Raw genomic sequence first — 23,150 nt, 5'->3', positions numbered from 1 at the left:
ACATTTTATTCTCACGTCCTCTACGACTCCATGCCCACAGCCTCCAATACCTCAGCCTTAAAATACCGAGCATCTTAGTGTTCCATTGCTGGGGAGCAAATTACTACCCACCTGGCCATACAAGACAACACCCTTTTATTACCCCACAGCCTTCGGGCATCAGGGCTTCGGGCTCAGCTCAGGGTCTCAGGAGGCGGCGATGGAGGCTACAGCCGGGCTGCATTCTCATCAGGAGGCTCAACTGGGGAAGAATCTAATGCCACTCATTTAGGTTGTGGGCAGAGGTGGCTTCCTTGCAGACGCATGACAGGGCCCCCGCTTCTCACTGGCTGTCATCCTGAGGCTGCCTTCAGGTCCTGGGGGCCCCAGGAAGTCCCCGCCACAGGCAGTTCCGTGTTTGCTCCTTGGAGACCAGCAGCAGTCTCCCATTCTGGTCCGCCTCCCACCCTGACTCTCCCTCATCACCACCACAGCTTCACGTAGACCTCTGCCCCTCAAGATGCTCATATCTATCTTGGCTCCACTGACAGACTTCCAAAGGAAGCCACACCCTCCTGTTCAGGGAGCCCCAGGGATCTCCCCTTTGTCCCTCCCTCTCATCAAGCTCCTTTCTTCTCTGGGCCTTCTGCTCTGCCCCCTCCCCCTCTTCCCTCCACTCCCCCCGCCCCTCTTTTGCCTGACTAACTCTGCCTTGGTCTCAGTTTCCATGGCACTTCCTCAGAGAAGCCTTTCCTGACCCTCAGACTAAGATGTCATAAAACAATTAAATAACCTTTTAGTAATTCCGGGTTTAATGCTTATTTGCTCTACAGTAAGTCCCCTACATACAAACGACTTCCGTTCTGAGAGCACGCTTGCAAGTCCAGTTTGTTTGTAAGTCCAACAAAGTTAGCCTAGGTGCCCAACTAACACAATCGGCTATATAGTACTGTACTGTAAAAGGTTTATAATGCTTTTCACACCAATAATACATAAACAAACAAACAAACACGAAAAATAAAGAAAACATTTTTCATCTTACAGGACAGTACCTTGAAACGTACAGTAGTACCAGCTACACCACCGCTGCTTTTACGCTTGCTTCCGGACATCCTGGGCTTGAAATAAAGATGCTGCACTACTGTACTCTACACAGTACCGTAACGTACACAAAAGCACAGGCACTTGGAGAGGATGCACGCACGTGACAAGTGTCTGCCAGACACGTGAACTAACTTATCTAATCGGACATGCGAACGCACGTTCGCATCTTTGAAAGTTCGCAACTTGAAGGTTCGTATGCAGGGGGCTTACTCTATTGAGTTGTAAGCTCTACGGAAGAAAGAAAATGTCTCCACCTTGCTTGTTCCCTGCTGTAGCCCTGGTGCTTACTTCCTTCAGTGCCTGGAGCACAGCAAGCACTCAGTGGATTTATGATGAATGCATTAATTAATGCTGTGTAGGCAACATCTCCGAACCTTCCACCCAAGCCTCCATGCTGTGACTTCTGAGGCTGCCACCCTCCTGAATCTTCTCTCCCCAGGTTGTCAGCAGTGTCTTCCTAATGGCAAAGTCTTCCCGCCTCTCACCGCTACCTGTCTGTAGCCCCTAGCACACGGACTCCTCCCTTTCTCAAAGGCTCTCCTAGCCTTGGCTTTGGAGCCCTAAACTCTCCTGATTCCCTTCCTCGCCCTCTCATCACCCCACCTGTGTTGCCTTCGAAGATCATCTTCCTCTTTTAGAATTTCTGCTTCACCTCCATGCAGAGAAAACCCAAAGCCAGTACCCTGACCGCATCTGAAGCTGGCAGCTGGATCTGCAGCATCTGTGGCCTCAGTGATTTACCAACTGAACTTGAACTCAACCTCAGCAAGCCCCCTCCCCTTCCTTCCTTGGTTCCTCATCTCTGTTGTCTGTTAACGTCAACATCACCTGAGTTCAAAGCCTCAGAGTGACCGTCAGCAGCTCCCGGCCTCCCCCCAAGTCGTCTCCTGCGCCCAATCCCTCCTCTCCGCCCACTTGGCACTCACTCCTCCTCGTGCGTGTCCCAACAGCCTCCTAAGTGATGACCCCCACCTCCAGACCCAGAGGACCGCTTACCAGGTGTCTTTCTAGAGCACAGTTCTGGTCACGTCCCTCCAACACATGATAGTCCACAGTGACCATCATTTGCCTAAAAATAAATCCAGACTCCTTACATGACCTTACGTGGTCCCCAGGACCTTGCTCCCAGGGCTCTTCCTCACCTTGCCTCCACCCTCGCCTGCACTCTCATCTCATCTCCCCAAGGGGGTCACTGCTTCCACAACTGCTCACCCCTGGGCCTTCACGCAATGGGCTGTTCCCTGCTTGTAAAAGGCAAAACTAAAACAACAAATAAAAGCACCTGCCTACCCCTCCAGGGCCAATTCAAATCTGACTTCCTCCAAGAAGACTGCAGGTCCAGAATCTGCTCTTTCCTCTGCATTCCAGCCTCAGCCTGTGCCACTGCTGGAGCACCGTGCGTGGTTTTGTAATAACCCTTCGGGCATGGCTAACCCCTACCACTAGACTGTGCTTCTCGGAGACCTGATCGTCTCCATCTCCATCTGTGCGTGTCTCCCGTGCTGAGCCAAGCCCCGGCCCAGAACCGGTGTGCTATAAAAGGTTCTTATGTTGAAGGACCAAGGTTGGCCCAGTGTGAGGCTCCCTTTGCCCAGGTCCCGAGAGCTGCTCCTGTTAGTTTGGAGCGATTCAGGCTCGCCTCTACCACAACTCTTTGCCTCGGCAACTACAAACAGGAAATCCAGGGGGAGGGAAAGCTGTGGCTGATAGAAAAGCAAGCTCTCAGCCCAAACCTCCAGCTGCCTTGTTAAAATTAACAAGGAGCAGAGAGAAACCTGTGGCTTACGAGTTGGGTTTCTTATTGTTATTACACACACACCACACACACACACACACACACACACACACACACACACACACACACGGTATACCTTTCCCAGGAATAAGCTGGCTTTAACAAGCAGCTGAATGAACAAATGGAAGATGAGAGGCAGAAAGAGATCTGGGGGCTAGAGCACAGAACCAGTGGACCTTTTTTAAAACCCCCATGAGGGGAGTGGGGTGTTACAGTGGGCCTGACTGTGCCAGGGGGTGTCAGAGCCCCCCAGATAAAACGAAGCCTCAGAGCCAGGACCAATCAGAGACAGCACAGCTTACACAGGTCACACTGTATCTGCCTCTCTCTCCTCTACATGTGTTCAAATCCCAACCGAGTGTCCAGCACAGCAGGTAAAAACGGGGGCTGTGCTGGCATCGTGGGTCTGTCCCTTCCTAGGGAGGGGGGTCCCTGTGTCTCAGGGCCTCTCTGCTATGATGGGAATAGAATCACAGTGCTCGATTCTCAGGGCTCTTAGGCTTACAATTTGCGTTGGCCAAAAGGTTCGTTCCGGTTTTTCCATAACGTAACATCTTATGGCCTTTTGGCCAACCCAATAAGTGAGATAATATACGTAAGCAAACAGTTCAGAGCATACTCAAACCCTCCATCCATCCATATTAGGGTTTTTTTCTTTCTTTTTGGCATGTCCACTGCATGTCAAACACTGCTGAGTGAAACTAAAATTTAGATTATTATGTGGGTGTTACCTGTCAGGGAGAGCTCCCAGCACTTAGACGGGGAGGTGACGGCACCAAGCAGGACCCACACGGAGGCCAGGGGCAGTCGTGTGGACCCGGGGGCTGGGCTGCTGCAGTACTGGATGCTCCCACCTTTTTCTCCACCACCTTCGTTTCCTGGGAAAGTGCAGTTGCCCCGGGCCCAAGGCATCCCCCATCTGTCAAGGCAGGGTCGGCCCCAGAAAGAGTTACTGCCAAGCTGCCGTGCCATCCCAGTGCTCAAACTGAAAAGAGAGCTGTTCTCAGCAGGCTGGGCCTGTGAACTCTTTTCAAGCTGCATCCAGCTAGCGAAACTCCGTTTTCCCACTGGCGTTTGCCCAGGAGGCTGACACACGCCCCGGATCCCCTTCTACCCTCCTCACCATCCTCTCTCCTGCTTCTGCGGACGTCCTTGACCTTCAGCCGAAATCAGGGGTGCGCTGTGCACGTGTAACAACCAGCTGTCGTGTGCCGCTTTCCGTGGTGTAAGTGCTCTCACCACGGAGTTGGGAAGAGACGCCCTCCGTCAGGTCTTGTGACCCCACGAGCCGGCTCCAGGACACGGAGCCCTCGCCGTGCCCTCCCCTCCTCCCCCATGGCCCTGCAGTCCTCTCTCCAGAGGAGCTACTGCAACTGCCTTTATTCTTTCTACCTCCCTCATTTCTTTCAGGTCACTGAAAGTGAATCATCCTTTGGAAGGCAAGTCCTAGTGTCAAGGAATCTAGGTTGTTCTCAATGCTAGGAGCGTCCAGGACGGCCACGTACAGCCACTCGGCCACGCAGGGCACAGCTCCACCAGCACCATCCACGGGGACTTTAATGTGAACGGTGACCCCAAGATTGGTGCGGAATGAGGGGCCTGGGAGTGTCTGCACTGCAGTGAAAGGGCGTTCCTGAGTTAGGGGCAGGACAGAAACCACAAGGCTCCCCGAGACCCCCATTCCTGGGCGAATTCTTGGTCTCAGCATTATCTCCAGCTGCCGGAGACTCTAAGCAAATTGGTGCTGGGGGGTCTCGGCAGGTCACATTATCCTGTCCTCTCCAAAGAAGCACTTAGACACTCACCCTAGGAGTTGCCTCTCTGCCAACCTACTGAAGCAGTTCATTTTTTAATTTATTCAACAAACAGAGAGCATCTCCTAGGTTCCAAGGAAATGCATTGAACAGAATAAGAAGTTCGCAGCCTAGTGGGTGACCCAGACAAGCAAGCCAGCTCTTCCTCATCACACTGAGAGATTTGTACACACCAGGAAAGGAGCATCACCATTTGTACACACCAGGAAAGGAGCGGATGTAAATTTACATCTGCTAATAGCGACCGTGTATTGAAGGCTTCCTCTCAGCCAGGACTCTGCCAAGCATCTCCTCGATGTTATTTAATCGTTACAGCAACCTTCTAAGGCAGACATTATTATCCCCACTCATGCATGAGGCTTTAGGGGCCTGGAGACATTATAACTTGCCCGAGGTCACACAGCGAGGAAGCGTAGAGGTGGGTCTGGCTACACAGCACTTGCTCTTGAACTCTGGGCTACACCAGACCCCAAACTGTCTTGCAGTTAATGGTGGCTAATCTCTGGTCAGTTAAGGGCCAAATCTTTCTCTGTATCCTCTGGGGGCTGCTGAGCTACAGACTAGCCAGAGGGAGCCAGAGAAAGAGACCGTCCAACTACCCAAGGAACATGCGGTCCAAGTGTGGAGTCGAACAGCCACCAGGCCACTGCAAGTCACCCCACTCCTCGAGCCCACTTCAGATGCTTCCTTGGAAATTCTGACTCTGAGATCTTAAATGGCAGCTCAGTGCTATTTCTGAAAGCACACATGACAACCAGCAGACGTTTGGTTTTCTTCTTCTTAACAGGCCCTTGTTTCTAAAATGGAAAACCTGGAGAAACCAGTGGAGTAGAGGCAAGGTTTTAAGTTGAAGGGAGAAGGGTAAGGAAGAAGAGGGAATTTCACTCCTGGAAAATCATTCTGCCAAGCCAGACCCTCTCAGATGAGGCAGAAGATGGAATTTGGGGACACGATGACCTCAGGAAAATCTCCAGGGACTCCAACTAGCCTGGTTCCAATGACACCTAACAGCTCATCACCCTTGCCAGCTCTGGACCCAGCTGAGTTTTCTTATTCCCGGTTTGGCCTTTTGAAGCCCTGCAGAATCTAGCCCACTTGCTTCTCTTTCTGATATGCAGAGATCTTAGAAAAAGTAGCCAATCCGATTCCCCTCAGGTAACAAAGCAGGATTCAAGATGTAGGGAGAGAGGCTCAGCTGTCTCTAAGGTCAGAAAACAAGTCCATGGCAGGCTTTCGAAATAATAGCACTAATTTCCCCAGGCTTTGGTTTCCACAGCCAATCTAAAGAAATCCAGGCAAAGGATCCAGGGCCTGAAGCAAACACACAGTCCAAAAAAAAAAAAAAAAATGATTAAGAAGAGAGTTTGTGCATCACAGCAATTGGAAAAATCAGGACATGACAGTTTCTTCAACGTCTGTCTGACTGCACAAAGTAACACAAGTCTTAAGACTTCCTTCTCCATTCCTTCTCCTGACCTCTGAGCCTCAGGTATCCCGGAAATCCCGTCCCACTTCAAGTAGCTAATAGACCTAAGAGTTTCTTTTCTGAGCACAGAGAGAGTGGGAATAAACACTAGTGACTGAGAAACCGTGGGTAGGGCAAGGCAAAATTCCAGGTGGACTTGTGCAGCGGAGAAATGTTCCAAACTCTTCTCACCAGTGATGCTTCTGATTGAACAGGGCCCACACCACAACATCCAACCATTCCTGTGGTCCACAGCCCGCGGTTGCTTGGACGGGGCCATCAGGCCCTGAGCCAGCCAGATTGTGGAAGTGAGTTCCTCCTGGCAGTAGGGTTTCCTGAGCTCTGCAGCCAAAAGCCACGTGGGGACAAGGCAAATCCAAATCTCGGCCCCTACCTGGAAGCCACAGCTCACATCGGAGACTCAAGGAAGATTGCCCTTGGGCCTCTGGCCAGCTCTGACCCCTGTGGCTGGAGCCCTCAAAGAAGGTCCCTGGATGGCAAATAAAAGACTTTCTTTGGGATTCACAGTCTCTTCAAAGGATGTTCTCTCTGGTCAAATAATACAACACACATTTTTCAGGGAAAGGGAGAAAGCAGAGGCTGGGGCAGCACCCATGAACGCCCCCAGGCCTCCTCTTTCCCCCATCACCTTACGGCAGAGGAGAGAAAACCTGGGCTGGCCCAGGCCCACTGGGACGAGGGTGCCCAACAGACCGGTGCCCAGGCTCATCCTGGGCACATCCCCAGCTGGGACACCCGCCTGGCTGGGCTGCCCTCCTTCTAACCCTGTTTGTCTTATTTTCTCCAAAGAGCCCCCTGGACAAGGAAGGGACAGTTAGAAATCACTTCTTTTCAGATCTTGAAAATGAGGCTCCTAAAGGTTGTTGAGTTAGGGAGGAAGGGGAATATTTGCGTCTCTCCCCTTCACCCCAGTGGGTTCCTAAATCTAGTTGCCAAAGAGGTTCTGAGGACTTGCCGGTTGTTCTCAGATGCCTCGTTCACCAGCCCTGAGCCTGAGCCCAACTCGATCAGCCCAACATCTGGAGAAAGCTCCTGTCCAGAACCTTCTCCTCTTCTTAGTGGAGGGAGTCTGGGGACACAGGAGTCGCTGTCCCTACAAGAGACTCATTGGAAGCCTGCAGATGACTCACTCACAGGAAGAACATCTTTCTCCTTTTAGAACCCAGGGTCCCAGCTCCCAGATCTGTGCTCCCCATGTTTCTATACGCTATTCTCATTTAGTTTTAACTTCAATTTTCTTTTTTCTCCCCGTCAACTACAGTCTAAAATCCATTGCAAGGTCATGCCCCAGGAGACAGAGCTAGGAATCCAGCAGTGCTTATGGAAGGGCCTAAGGACCTGGGGTTCCAGTGCAAGTGGTGTTTTGAATTTAAGTTGGTTCCCCTCCAGGATTTGGCACAGAGTGGTCTAGAGCAGGCTTCTCAGGATTTTCAAACTAGAATGCGGCAGGTGAGACTGACAAGCCAAGGTGGGGGAATCCAGAGCTATCCCTGGAAACCCCAGGAGCATTGATAGAAAGCCTTCCCCAAAAACCACAAGAAAAGGTGGCCAGAGTGAGCAGATCGCACTGTGCCATTAACTGCTTATATGACGATCAGCAAGTCACCTGTTGGAATCTTAGTCTCTTCATCTAGAAAATAAGAAAGAGATCGGGGAATCTGGGGTTAGCAGATGCAAACCAGCATATATAGGATGGATAAACAACAAGGTCCTACTGTATAGCATAGGGAAATATATTCAATATTCTATGACAAAACATAATGGAAAAGAATATAAAAAAGAATTATACATATGTATAACTGAATCACTTTGCTATACAGCAGAAATTAACAAAACATTGTAAATCAACTATCCTTCAATAAGGCTAAGAGCTACCGAGAGCAGGAACTCCATCTTTATGGCGCGCTATGTAAATGTGCTGTATGCTATATGCAAATGTATGGTGATGCACGCTTCAGGATGGCTCATCCCTCCCTGCAATTATCTCACACCTACTCACAGGGCCCTGTGCCAGCCCAGCTGGGGACACAGCCATGAGGAAACAGGAAATCTCTCTCTCAGGGAGCTCAACCCAGCTAGGGAGAGACAGGACCCTTCGTGAGCAACAGACACAACTGTTCTCGGCGCTCTAACGGCGGGATAAAGAAGGTCCAGAGGAATCGCTCAGAGGGACATACCAGGAGTCGGGGAAGAAATGGAGTATAACCAAGGTCTCAATTTACGGTTGTGGTTTGGACATGAGGGAAGGACAGTGGAAGCTGAAGGCACAGTGACAGCAAAGGCGTCCTGGAGTCCCGGGAATGTTCGTGGAATGATGAACGTGGGTGAGGGCTGGGGGCAGGACAAGGAGAGGGACACCAGGTTGGCAGGGAGAGAGCCGAGGGCCTTGAACGCCAAGCTGGGGAGAAGAAAGTGTTCTCAAATGACAGCGAGGTTGGCTTTCATGCTGCCTCCACGTTTGCCTTCCCTTCAGCCTCCCAAACCTGATCGGATCCCAGGCTGTCACGTCCCGGGATGAAACGAGCCCAGCCTGCCAGCCCTGCGCTCACGTGACCTCAACACCAAAGAGTGGCCAGGTCCAATCAGAGCGTCGCCCACCGCACACTCGCCTTTTCACATGAAACTCTAGACCACGGAAGGCCAAAGGCAGCAACACTCCAGACCTCTCCTCCATGGGGAGGGGCTCTGAGCCAATCGCCCCTGTCCAGGGCAGTCACTGGCTGGGAGTGTAGAGGTCCAGGCTGTGCCGGGACACCGCCTCCTGACTTGTTCGTTTTGGTACGTCACACATCACAGACACAGCACTGAGGCCATCAGGATGCTCCCCAACCCCGCCGGGTTTCCTGCTGAGCCAGCTCCAGCCCAGCCCCGGGGGAAGGATGGCGACGGGGCTGCCAGTCAGCTTCTCCTGCAGAGGCGTCTCCCCCATGCACTGAGCAGTTATCTCTAAGGGTGATTAGGAAATAAAACAGCTCCTTTCCCATTAGCCGCAAACTGGCCCATTTGGGCCCTGAGACAGCCCAGATCCAGGAAACCTGGGCTCAGCAGACGGCTCAATTAGAGCAGGTGGTCTCCCCACCCCGTACCTTCTCCTTCTGCCTTTTCTTGTTTGGGGCAGCAGAGCGGGGTGGGGTTGGGGCGGGGGGTGGGGGGTGCCTTGAGGTTGAACTTGTTGAAAGTGCAAGGGGAAGAAAATTGTTCTCATCTGAATACAGAGTCAGCTGTTGCCAGAGGGTGAAATCTACCCAGGGTGAGCTCCCCTTACAAGCCAACGCGGTACTGGGCCGCAAGGGGCTCTTGAACTTGGGCCGGCGCTATCTGGGTGACCCTGGAGACGGCTGCCAAGTAGACGGGATGCCCCAAAGGGAGGCGAGACGGCAGGGGTGGGTAAGGGTGCGGGCGGGGGGGAGATCTTGGCCCACACTTGTGTTGCAGGCATTCAACACACACCGGCCCTCCGTCCATGTCAGTGAGGGAGGGGGCGGGGGACGGGGACACCTGCACCACAGAACCCAGTTCACAGGGCCTGTCTCTGACCCCTCAGCCGCGGGGCTTGTGGGTGGGATCTCTGGCTGCTGCATCTCCAGGATTTCTGGGAAGAAGCTGATGTAGTGAACGGGTGCCCTGGATACTCCCGGTGATGTGACATCCTGAGAACATGCCCCAGCTGCTTTGGGGTCACCCAACCCTACCAAGCAGGCTGCCTGCCCCAGAAACTCAGAAAACTTTTCCATTCTGAGAGTTACAGCAAATGGGCTCCGGAAAAAGGAGCAAAAGGACAAATGTGAAGGGAGGAATGGGGAGGGATGGGGAGTGAGTGAAAGAAGGAGAAAGGAATCTACGTGGTACCCTAGAAAGAGCACTAGAAGTGGTCCAGAGAATGAGTCCTGGTCCCTGCGCCTTTTAAACTAGCCCGATTGATAACTTCAGGCCAGACCCTCACTCTCCGGTCCAAGGGGGGAGCTGGGCTATGTTACCTGAGGTTCCGTCCAACTCTCAACTAACACGTGGTGAAACCAAAACACGGGAGCAGTGCCCTTACCTCTGTACCTCCAACTCTGCCCAGGTCATGGAGAGAGTCATCCTGACCCCACATGTCCCTGGCGTCTGCTCCAGGGATTGAGAGAAAAGTGCTCTTCTTCTAAGACCTGGAGATGCTGTCGCACACGTTAAGCCAGGTAAGCCAAATTACATGGAAAATGCGTTTTCTGCACTAGTGGGAAAGTGTGCAGAGAAATAAAGACTCAGACAGCAGCGTTTCTGCTTCAAAGGGGCAGGGAAAACCGAACACGGCAGGCCATTGACCGACAGCAGTAGAAGCATCCTTTGCACCGAGGCATCTTTGAGGAAGAAAGGGGCCACCTGCAGAGGGACGTTCGCACTGTTTTTCCCAGTGGGGCCAGCTCTACGCCACAATCACCACTCTTCCCGTTTACGTGGTGCTTGACACGTTCCAAGGCTCAGCACGCGTTCGACTTTGCTCCAACCTCAAAGCCCCCAAGTAAAGGAGGTGGCAGCAGTGTCTCCACACGGATGAGAAAACCAAGGCTCGCAGGTTAAGGGACGTCCAGCGCTTCCTCCACACCTGCTGCATCTCCCATGAGGCTCATCTTTGGGGGTCAGTAGAGGACAGGCAAGAGCAGAGGGCAAAGTAGTTACAGTGCCAAGGACTGGGGAAAGGAGCCTTGGATTCCATTTCAGGGTGTGTTTTACATCTCCATTTCTTAGTATCCCCTCCCAATTCCCCCAACTCTTCAACATACATCAGAAATGTCAGTGCTTCCTGGTCAGGACGTAACAAACTGCAGACTAACAAAAAATGTCATAGAACAATGAGAAGGGATCATCTAATCTATGCTGTCATTTTACAGATGGGGAAACTGAAGCCCAGAGAGGTAAAGTGACTGGCCTAAGGTCACACAGCTAGCTAGCAACAGAGCCCAGGTTAAAACCTGCTATTCCTGACCCCTGACCATGCCGGGCAAGTCAGAACTCCCGGCCGATGGGAATGACCGGGGAAGGACCTGGGAAGTTCCAAACGCAAGCGGTCCCTCTGTGCCCTTCCCCCCTCCTGTCTTGAGGTCGCACCCCCAGGCCCATATGCTCCACATCAAAGTTGGAGGCTGAGCCAACAAGCCTTCCTCTCATATGGAATGACTCTGATATTCACGTCCGAGGCTCTCATTCCAACTGAAAACCTGATGCCAATCCAAATACAGCAGGCTAATCAGAAAGCTCTTGGTTCTTTCCCCTTGTTTACAGAGCCACACTGGAGGCCTGAGCCCCTCTGACATAACTACACAGCTGGTGCTGGGTAAGAGCTTCCCCCAGAGTGGCGAGGGAGGCCTCTCTGAACTGTAAAGGGTCTCCCTGCCTCTCTAGAGCATCATGCGCTCCTTCCTTCCCTCCACAATCACGTACTGGGGTCCACTATTTGTCAGGCTTTGTGCTAGGAGCAAGATCCACAACTGCGGGTGAGACAGAAAACCACCTGCGAGGAGTCTTCCTTCTAGCTGGGAAGCAAGTGTCATCTACATTTTCTGGGCAAATTCTCTGAGTCGAAGGGAATCAGTCGAAGGGAACTTTTTGGATTACAAAACCCAAAGCAGTGGCATTCCAGACCAGCAGGTCAAAGCGACCTGGCATCTCCAACTCAGTGACGTGAGGCTGTAAATGTATTACGGACAGGGTATTTGGCCAGTTATCTGGGGGAGAGTTTATGGAGCAGGCAGGTCTCAAACAAATCTTGAGAGAGAAAGAGGATTTAGAAAGATGGAGCCTAGAACCTATGGAGCAAGGGAGGGAAAAAGAAACTAGTAGATGGGCACTCACCATGCTCTGCTGTGGTCAGCAGGCTGTACGAGTCATCTCAACCCCTCTGCCCACACTTGTGTGAAGTTGCCATCACTGCTCCCATTTCATAGATGAGGAAACTGAGGCTCAGAGGGATTACTATCCATGATCGCAGTTCTGTTCCAGGCCCATGTGAGTCCAAAGCTCACGCTCTTTTCACTGCGCTGTGCCCAGGGAGGAGCTGAGAGGAGACTCCGGTGCTGATTATCAAAAACTACAAAAAAGCAAGACAGCTTAGTTACAGAAGCTGCAAAAAGGTTTGCAGTTTAAAACAGTCATTTGTTCACAGTATTTTTTAGTGACTGTAAAGCCATGCTTGTCTTATCATCACCATCTCCATCACCAATCATTCTGATGAGACTGTGTAATGAACGAAAACCACGTGCTAGATACTGAGTCAAGTTATGGTTCAATTTCATTCTCCCAATAATGGGTTTACTTGCACGATTACTGTCCACATATTACAGATGAGAAAACTGAGGCATGGGGAAAACTCACCCAAATTACACATCTAGGGCTTCCCTGGTGGCGCAGTGGTTGAGAGTCCGCCTGCCGATGCAGGGGACGCGGGTTCGTGCCCCGGTCCGGGGAGATCCCACATGCCGCGGAGCGGCTGGGCCCGTGAGCCATGGCCGCTGAGCCTGTGCGTCCGGAGCCTGTGCTCCGCAACGGGAGAGGCCACAGCGGTGAGAGGCCCGCGTACCACCAAAAAAAAAAAATTACACATCTATTAAGTAGCACAGCTGAGATGCCAGCCCAGGTAGCCTGACCCCAGATCCCATAGTGTCAAGCACACTGCTTATTCTTTGAGATTCTACCTGCACAAAGTTGGGGGTCACCTCACAGATGTCACAGAGACAGAACACATGGCAAAATGTACAAGGAGGAAAACCACTGATCTGACTGGGCCACATGAAGTCCTGGAGTGGTCCTTGTGGAGGGACAGGACACTCCATGGGGACATCAGTCTGAGATGATTTATGGAGAGAATGGAGTTTCAGGAGCTGCAGGAGGAGGAGGACAAGGAAACCCAGGTGCAGCGGGTCCCACAGGGACAGAACGCACAACCTCAAGGCCACAGCTCTCGCAGACCCAGCCCTGGGCCCAATTCGGGCTCATCCCACACCTCCCAAGCACCCCAAAGGCAGCTGCGTCCCTACGGAGTTCCTCTGTCCCTACCACGTGACGGGTGCCAGACACCGTATCCTTCACGGGAGGAAATATATCTTGGAACCCAATCTCTCGTTACAGGACACGCCGCTGCTTCTATAGGCTGTGAGTGGAGCCCCACGGACCTTGTCTCCCCCAGCCCCCCATCACCTCCTCCACTCCCAGCTCTCCGCTTCTCCATAAATCATCAGCCCAACGGAGCCAAGTTCAGCTTCCCACTTTTTAAGTCTGAGGGCATTTATTCCTGCTGATAAACTGGATTTAGACAGCTTCGCAAACCCCCGACTGTGGCCAACATTATGAAGGTGAAATATTCCTGGAGCCCCGTCCTGTCAAGGAGAAGAATGTACAGCACAGGCGCAAACTGGCACTTTTCCCACCCGTTTCTGTTCAAGGGAGAATTACTTCTGTCAGGGACTGGAGCTGTGCTTGGGGGTTGGCTAGAGATATAAATCGGGATTATTACATTGGTGCTTCCCACCAAACCCTCAGAGAAGGAAGGCGGCCCTGCAGGCCTCTATCACAGCCTGTGGCTCCACCAAAACAAATAAGGCCCTGTGACCAAACCTGACCGCCATCCCGGCCAGCACACAGCCGAATCGAGACTGTGAAGATGGCCACGCTTCTCACCAGTTCTGCAGACTCGGGAGGACGGCTGGCATCCCTCGTGTCTTTGTACAAATCCAGGGGTCATGGTCCAGAACCCAGGCCACCCTGCAGCATCTACTGTTTCTCTTTTTTTCCTTCTTTCTTTCCGTCCGTCCTTCCTTTTCTCTTTTTCTTTCTTTTCTCTTTCTTTTTCTTTCTTTCTCTCTCTCTCTCTCCCTCTTTCCTTCTTTCTCCCTTCCTCTTTTTCTTTCTTTCCTCCTTTCTTTTTTTTTTAGCATTCTAGCCAAATCTTGCTCTGGAGCCTGTGTCAGACATCAGGAAATGGCGCTCATCAGTAGGACGTGCTAGACTGAAAAATAAAACTGGTGTGATCCATGGAGGCAGGAGGGGAGCGCCGCCATCAGCGCCTCCCGTTCCTCAGAAGCCGCGTGCAGACACCCAGCAAAGCTGGGGCACGCGCAACGCCACTCTGAGGCCCACGAGGTTAGAGAGTAGCCAAGGGAGGCCCAGGGCTCTGACTCCCAAGCCCACACGCCCCACAGGCCGCGCTCGGGGAGGCTTCCACTCACTCTCAGACGCTGCCCCCCTGCCCTGCAGCTTCCTCACGCACGGGGAGGCCCCATGACTGACAGAGGCCAGGTGAAGGGACCAGAAGGCTAGGGGCCTCCAGAGTCACGTGTATCCACCTTGGCCTCCCCTCCCTCCACACCCGTCTCGGAGGCGGGGCCAGCGTCACCAGCTCCCAGAGCGAGAGGCAGGCAAGTCCACCAGACCACTAGTGGGCGTCAAAGGGACAGTAAAACGGGACGCAGGAAGGGCTGCACGGGTTTCGTAACCAGGCAACGTGGAGTCCGATCCCGCACCCTGCCAAGTACCAGCCGTGTGGCCCCGAGCAAGGTACCTGCTCTCCGTGGGACTCAGTCTCCTCGGCTGTAAAATGGGGACAGGACGCCCCCGCGCAGGGTCAGCAGGTGCCGCCCTCGCTGCTCTTGGAGTCCAGCCGGGAAAACCAGCCCCTCCCCCCGACCTCAACTGGGCTACTCTGGTTGGCCGATGGACCTGCTGACCGTCGGAGCGTCTGATTTTTTTTTTAATTTTTATTTTATATTGGAGTAGAGTTGATGAACAATGTTGTGTTAGTTTCAGGTGTACAGCAAAGTGATGCAGTTGGTACACATACATGTATCTATTCTTTTTCAAGTTCTCTTCCCATATAGGTCAGTACAGAGTACTGAGTAGGGTCCCTGTGCTCCGCAGTAGGTCCTTGTTGATTACCTATTTCATATACAGCAGCGTGTACATGTCAACTTGATTTTAGTTCCTCCTTGTAAGTCTTGCATGGTGTCACTCCCCAAAACCCTGGATCAGTCCTCGGAAGCTAGCAAACTCCACACCTGGCCTGGCAACCCCAGCTCAGCACCTGGCTCGGGGCTCCTGCCCCACCTCCTCCAGCCTCCACCCCGCCATCAGCATTGCCTCTCTCCTGGCCGCCCCCGCAGACTGCCAGGCCTTCCCGCCAAGCACCCAGCCCCTGCCAGTCCTGAGAAGCTGGGATGGGAAAAGATACTTCTGTCTGCCTCACAGAGGTTGTTTTAAACAGGAAAAGTGACATATTACTATATGCAAATGCTATTAAATTCTGAGTACAAGAATTTATTACACAAAATGCGTTCAGTCTGCTCTGTTTTGTAATGACTTTTCAGATAGCACATACGTTCAGTGTACCCTTCGAACTATACGATCCATTTCACAATCACTGAAAATGTTTTCACAGTTCATCTCCCACTCCAGACCCTCACCCTACTTCCCCAGAAATAACCACTGTTAACAGTTTTTTTGTGTGTCCTTCTGGAAATTTCCTGTTCCTCCATAAACACGTGCCCAATTGTTACACAAATGAGAATATATTGTACATTCCACTCTTTGCCTTGCTTTATGTCTTACTTAAAATTACATTTTAGAGATTGTTTTCATGACAACACATACGGAGCTACCTTATTCTTTTTGATGGTGGCACGGGGTTCCATGACTCGGATGTCCTGTAATTCACAATCTGATCTCTAGGGATGAACACTTGCGTTGTTTTCAGTCTCTGACTACTAGGAACATTGTGAGAGTGGGTCTCTTGTTCACGCCCATCCGCCCATATGTGTCAGTGTGTCTGCAGCATAAATTCCTAGAATTTTGAAATCTGACGGTGTCGGGTTGCTTCCCAGTGCATTACACGCATTTATGCTCCATTTATGCTCTCAGCAGCGGGCTATTGCTTGTTTCTCCACTTCACCAACATTTGTTACCGTAACATTGTATATCAGAGTAATGCATGCAAAAGTCTTACAAACTGTGAAGCTCCATGTAGATCTGAAAAGGCACCCTGCTTGCCACCTCTCCCGAGAAGCTTTCCCTGATTTCTCACTCTCCAGAGGGACCGCCTCCCTCCTCTGATCTCACACAGCACCGTGTCTGCTCCTTCCTCTCTGTGCACGTGCGCTCCTGTTACTGCGGGTCCACGAGTGCTGGTCTTGGCCCATCGACTCGACTGTGAAACAGAACTAGTTTGCTCAGTTTCAACCTCCTGCAGCAAACTTTACACGCTTGCACAAAATAAAAACTTGCAGGGTTAAATTTGGATCCTACCAACCCAAGTTCCTTGGGCTCTGACTGAGGCTGGCCGTGTTGGGCAGGGGAGGGTCTGGGATTACTGGAAGACGTCAAGGTTCCCTCCACTGCACCCTGCAACGTGCTATAGGTATCCAGTTGTTTCTCCCCTAGCCCGGGGTTTCTTGTGAGAGTCAGACCATCTCTGATTTTTTACTGGGTCCAGAGTGTACCTTCCTAGGTATGTGAGCCCTGGCAAGAGTCTCATGCTAGACGTATGCTTAGCAGCTGGTGGCTTTACCCTGGGGGTGGGAAACAAAGAGAGTGAATGTTTTTTTCCCTTTACTCCATGCAGCTCCACAGGTAATGCAGGCAGACCTCTGTGAACTAAAATACTGCTGCCATATCAGTAAACAAAGGATGTTGCAGCCGTCAAGCCATCACATTACAGCCTCCCCAGGTGAGCCCTGAGGAAACTCAGTATGGGACAGGATGCCCACCATCTAGCAGTCAACTGCTGCAGCCACCCCTGACGACAGTGCACCTGAAGTGACTCAGGATGTGAAAACGCAGGATACTGGCCCCAGACAGCCGAGGTGCACATCAAAGGAATGATGCCAGTGAGCCCAGACTTTGCATCGTCCCATACATAGAAAAGTGCGAATTTCATTAACTTGAGATGTCTGGTTTTCTTTGATTAACAGTAATCGTTTGATGTTCCCACTACCTGGTCTTTTGTTGCAAAAACTCCTAATATACATCCTGACACCCCCTCGCCTCTTCGAAACAGTATCTCAGCATTGTCTGAGATGCTGCCTCTCGGGCTTGAGGTCCTCGGACTGTCCGCTGAACGAAACATAACTCTCAACTTTTAGGTTGTGCACCTAAGGAGAGTGAAAGCCACGTCCTGCCCAGTCCCCCAGCTAGCAAAGTCCAGAACTAACACCACCTCAGGCCTTCAGGAGAGCCACTGCTAATACACCCAGATGGACAGAGCCCTGGATGTGGAGTCTTCCTGCATGACCCTGTGACCCACCCCTGCCCTTGTCTCCTCTTCTTTAAAGTGGGGACCACGTTCCCCAGGGCTTGCGGTGAGGACGGGGTAATAACAAATAGCTCTTCAGAGTTTAGAAAAGTTTTTTTGCAAACACGTTTCACTGATAAAAATGAAAACACAGCCCACACCAGGCCCAATTCCCAGCCACCCTGGTCTGTAACCCCTAGCCCGCCCCAGTCTATTTTCCCAATCCCTAAGAATGGGGGTGGCGAGCCTGGAATGTCTCTCCCCTCATCTCATAAGTGGATCCAGATGTGGCAAGCGCTGGAGCCACCTGCACGTGTGCACCTGTGCCCCTCCCCTCCCCTCCCAGGTCCCTGGTGGGACCACCCGCTGCCTGGCTTCAGGGCTGTCTGGATGGCCGCTGAGGGGCTCCAGCTGGGGGGGCGAGGGCCCACCTTTTACTCCCATCAGCCTCTCTGACAGCAGCAGGAGGCCAGGTGGTGACAGTGCTCAGCAGTTCTGCCCAGATCCCCCTTCCCCAGCCAGCGCCCATTTTCCTGGGGTGCTCAGGGACCACGTCAGACAGATCAGAAGCGTCCACAGCCCTCCAAACACAGCCCCCGCCTCCCTCTGCCCTGCCCGCTGAGCTCCCCAGCCTGGAGATCTGGTCCTGGAGGAGTCAGGTCGACCAGAAGAAGCCACGAGGGTGCGTCACAGATGCTGCTGCCCTGGGCAGCCTTGCAGTCACTCTGTTTCTCTTCCTCTGTCCCCTACCCTCTAACTCTTCACGCTTTTCTTCCTGTCTGTCCACACTCACTGCCCCTCCCTTTGTTATGCTCCGTGTCTCAGTGTCACTTCCTGTCTTTGTGGATTTCTCCCTTCCCCTCTTTCTCTTTCTCTTTCTCCCACTGCCCCACTCTTTGTCTCCCAGTTACTCCATCATTTTCTGACTTTCTGAGCTTTGGGAATAACTGTGTTCCAGAGCCAAAGCAAGACCTTGTAAACCCTCATGTGGGGAAATTCAGCCTCTTGCTGGGGGGTTGCCATTTACTAAGAGGGCGGTTGGGATGCCTGGGTCTCGTGCATCAGTCCGGGACTCAGAGCACATCCAGCTGACTGCCGCCTGTGAGCACCTCCTCCCAGTGCCTCTCCAGCCTCGTCTGCCTCTTACTCTCTCCACACAGGGAAATGCTGTAAATGCTCTCTTCCTTATTTCCCAGACCCTCAACACATCCTTTACCTCCAAACCCTGCTCACAATGCTTTAACTCCATTTCCAGAGCATAGTGAATCAGGAAGGGTGGTGATGGTAAAACACCATCGCCTGCCCAGGGAGAGAAAACAGACCTGCCCAAAGAGAGAAAACACACCTTCGCAAGGAGAGAAAGCTCTGTCTCAGAACAGAGCGAGTTTAGCATGATTGGGTGTTTCCAACCAGAGGGCAGAAGACAAGCTGAGCTGTCAAAGAGAACCAAGCATGAGCTGGAGAGAGACGTGGGGAGCAGGAGAGGGTTGATCTAGGTAGACTTCTAAATCTTTGAGATGTTTCTGTACCTGAGTTTCCATATCGGGACGCTGTGAGGCCCTGGGCTTGCTATCATAAACTGCTGTCAACTCTCAGGGATTTTAAGCTCGGACCCCATGGTCCCCAGTTAATCTGTCCCTACAAGAAGGGCCACTTCTAAGCTAGAAATTTCCCTCCCTGCCCCCTTCCCCCCAAACACCTGTACTTTTTCTGGCCAATCCAGCTCTCTTTCTATTAAATGCACACTGGACATGGGGCTTGAGGGGGGCGACGCTTTGGTTTCTTCTTCATCCTTCTCCTTTTTCCTGTTACAGCACTTTCAGGTCCATTATCTCATTCTTCTTGAGAAACTCACTGTGTGATTTGAAAGTGAGGAGCTTCTAACCCTGAAATGAAGACAACTCTCTCAGAGATGGAGCTAGAAAGTTTACTCCCGAGACAAAGGCCGGCCAGAGATGCGGAGCTGGGCAGTGCGCAGCCGAGTGGGGCAGGGATTACGGAGGAAAGAGGAAGACAGCTTAGAGCAAACTGCCAGGACAGGGTGGTCGTCGGGTTTCTGCTTGAGCTGCTCTGTATCGATGGCCCGAGACCCCAAAGGAAACTTCCAAGAGGGAGTCCCTTGGCCTTTTGTTCACTGGACAGTAAATCCTTCACCACCCCTCCTCCCTTGACCCCCTGCCCCCGCCCTACAATGCAGAGCCTCCTGAAGCAGCATTTACTGTTAGGAAGAGAGGAAAAGGAGCATGTGGCAGGGAGGGGCTGACTTCCTCTGCACAGCCACTGCTGCTTCATCAACACAGACCGGGGCACAGAGTGGTACTCGGCAACCAGCCTTCAGCAGCTGTACTTTCTCATGGCGACGCTCAACACGAGGCTCACCTCCCAACGCCGTGTGCACCTCTGACAGGGTCTATAGTTAAAGTCACCTCCCAACACCGTGTGCACCTCTGACAGGGTCTATAGTTAAAGTCACCTCCCAACACCCTGTGCACCTCTGACAGGGTCTATAGTTAAAGTCACCTCCCAACGCCGTGTGCACCTCTGACAGGGTCTATAGTTAAAGTCACCTCCCAACACCGTGTGCACCTCTGACAGGGTCTATAGTTAAAGTCACCTCCCAACACCGTGTGCACCTCTGACAGGGTCTATAGTTAAAGTCACCTCCCAACACCGTGTGCACCTCTGACAGGGTCTATAGTTAAAGCCTTCTGAGTCAGCAGTTTCTGTTGGTTTCACTGGGATCTTAAGAGCCTCTCGGGCAGTAGAGATGTCTCTGTTTTTTGTTTTTTGGTATTTTTTGCGGTACACGGGCCTCTCACTGTTGTGGCCTCTCCCGTTGCGGAGCACAGGCTCCGGATGCGCAGGCTCAGCGGCCATGGCTCACGGGCCCAGCCGCTCCGCGGCATGTGGGATCCTCCCGGACCGGGGCACGAACCCGTGTCCCCTGCATCGGCAGGCGGACTCTCAACCACTGCGCCACCAGGGAAGCCCTGAGATGTCTCTGTTTTGATGGAAGAGGAGACAGGAGCAGGATTCAAATAAAAAGGTTAGTGTTGATTGAAAAGGTTAGAAGCACTGACTCTGGAGTCTGAGCAGAAACTTTCAAGTTCAAATCCCTTTTACTTTGCTGTGAGATTTAAAGCATATCACTTACACATCTGGAAGAGATTATAATAAGGGTAATAAGAATGCCAGCCTCATAGCACTATGATGATCCTGTGAGATGCCACATTTGAAGCATTTAACACAGCACTTGACACAGTCACTGGTCAATAAGTGATAACTGGAAAAAATAAAAAAAAGGAAAGTCATCATGTACCAGAAGAAAAGCTCTTGTCTATCTGTTCCTGGGGTCAGTGGCTAGGGAGAGTTCTAGAGTTTTTGAGGGCTTCCCCTGGAGTCCTAAGATACAAACGGAACATGGGTGGAATTCCAACAAGGAACCCATTCTTCTCAGACCACCTCTTTATCTTCAATCTTAGACTATTCATAGAGACTTGAAAGTAGCCCCACAAGTGTTTACAAAAATTAGCCTTCTGGTTCCAGGAAAACTTTAATTTCTTTGACTCCAAAGATCTTTGAAAGCAAAATTGACCTCCAAACAATAAAATGGAAACATGGTTTGCAACAAAGACAGAGTAAATACCTGTGGTCAAAGAGATCATTGTTCAGAAACATTCTCTCCTCTCTTCATCTCCAGGAGCAAAGGATGCATCCTTGGCCCTGGGCTTTTGACCAATGGGAGGTTTGCAAGTGCAAAGTAACCAAGGACGAAAGAAGCACTTATACAACTGAACTTGTTCTCCTGTGCTTCTGCCATCATCTTGGAAAGAAACTTCCAAGCTGGCCTGCTGGTCCCACAAGGATGAGAGACCCATGGAGTAGAGCTGCTCCAACAGGGTCCAGCCTGTGTCTGCTAACTCAGAGAGGCACAAGCTCAATCAAGCCTCATTGTTGTATACGATGTTGTTGATTGTTTGTTATGGACTATTACTGAAACAACAATTTAATGACATAGAAATTGACATTTACTGGCATAGAAACGGGATTGTGCTACGACAAAAAGCTAAAATATATGGCATTGGGCTTTGAAACTGGACAGCAGGTGGAGGCTAAGAAAATGGCAACTTGTGTTGTACGGCGGTGAAATATTTGGTAAAATTACATCCAGCAGTAACTTGGAGATTGAAAATATATATAATGAACGTGTGAACTTCGGCAGCATGTTGAAAACACGCGTTGACTTCTTTAGCGCTACATGATATTATAAAAAGAGAACAACTTTGAAATAACTGATCAATTTGCACTCAGATTTTAGAAAGAATATAAATAAAACAACTTATCTCCAGTCTCTCTACCCAGTAAAATTTCTCAAATTAAAATACAGCCTATAACAGATTAAATCACAGCACAGACCAAATACACGAAGCAGCCAATACAGCCTGGGGAGCTCAGGATGAAGACCGGGGCAGGGGTGTAACAGCCTCTGCTAGAACCCCTACAATAATGAAGGCGGTGCCAATTCAGCCTCTGACCTGGAGTCTAGAGATCATAGGACACGGTCCCTGTGGGAACCATGGAAATGCCCCCCTCATGTCCCCAGTGGTAGGAGACTAACTGGCTGACAGCACCAGCTACCAGCCTCTGAACTCTACCCCTACTGTCACACTGAGGCTACATGTCCCATTGGCTGTTCCCAGCAAACGGCAGGGATTCTCAGCAGGCCAGCAACTAGAAGACACGGGGCACCTCTGACAAGCCACCTTGGCTTGAACACTCCCCTGGTGTCTCTCTTAGAATTTTACCGCAGACTGAGGTGCTTCCACCAACCTTCCCCTCTTTCCTCCACCTTCACCCAGGGACAGACCGATACTACAGGCTGACTGCTCCCCCAGCCCCCTCCCCATTTTTTCTCATCCTTACTGACATCTGCTTCTCTGAAGACACTGCTCGCACAAGTAGCCCCAGGAGTGGTCCAAGAAGAAAAAGATAGGGATTGGGTACTGGATCCCACCACCGCCATCCTTTTTGGTAGATGAGGCACAGATGGTGTCTAGCACAAGGTGATGGCTCAAGTCGCTAAAGATCTCACCAGTGGTGCCCTAGGGAACGTCCCAGTAGAGAGGAATGCTGTGGCATTTTAAAAATATGGACGGGATAATGCCTACAAAGACAGCAGAGTTGGCTAATTACTGCTACGTTACAATGTTGCCCTGCAAAGGGATGGACACCAGGGCCACTACCATTTAATGGCTATGTGTGTGAGCTAGGGGGCCATCGAGGGAGCCCCCAGTGAGGACCTTGTCCCCTACAGTGGACAAACAGACACAGCTAAGTGACAGGCTCAGTGTCTGTTAGAGTTACAGAGCTCCAGAAACACGGAGCTCCAGAAGCATTTCAATACTCAGCCAGTGGGTCTCTTCTGCAAAAGGGAGATCCCTGGTGGGCAAAACGTGGGACCCTGCAAAAACGGGGATGTCCTGATGGACGATGTTGACCCTGCGGACTTCCTGTCCTTCCAGAGCCTCAGGCCTTGCAGTGATGGCCCAGCCTTCCCTACAGACAGCTAGCACTTCAGTGATGGACGGTGCTCCAGGGCCCTCCTCCCCACAACGAGGCGATAGGTGCCCCTTTAGAAGCTGACCCCATCCTCTCTACTGGGTGCTGGGACAATAACTAGAGTGAAGTTCAGCTCTGTGACTCTAACAGACATGTTAC

The 23,150-nt window shown here is 51.6% G+C and overlaps 1 long non-coding RNA gene across 1 annotated transcript in view; it reads right to left on the bottom strand.

Moving 5' to 3' along the window:
• Positions 1-23,150, bottom strand: part of LOC115804205 (uncharacterized) — a 165,033-nt gene that overhangs the window by 54,408 nt on the left and 87,475 nt on the right. The window contains exon 2 of the long non-coding RNA XR_016393965.1: positions 12,011-12,245. This is a non-coding gene — a long non-coding RNA (uncharacterized LOC115804205). The remainder of the gene's footprint in view (positions 1-12,010; positions 12,246-23,150) is intronic.

This window comes from Delphinapterus leucas, chromosome 7 (genome assembly GCF_059928025.1).
Source record: "Delphinapterus leucas isolate spDelLeu-1000000601 "Yukka" chromosome 7, BTC_Dleu_Yukka2, whole genome shotgun sequence".
NCBI classification, from domain to species: Eukaryota; Metazoa; Chordata; class Mammalia; order Artiodactyla; family Monodontidae; genus Delphinapterus; species Delphinapterus leucas.
The sequence above is the reverse complement of the archived record's forward strand: the minus strand, read 5'-3'. Positions and strand labels throughout refer to the sequence as shown.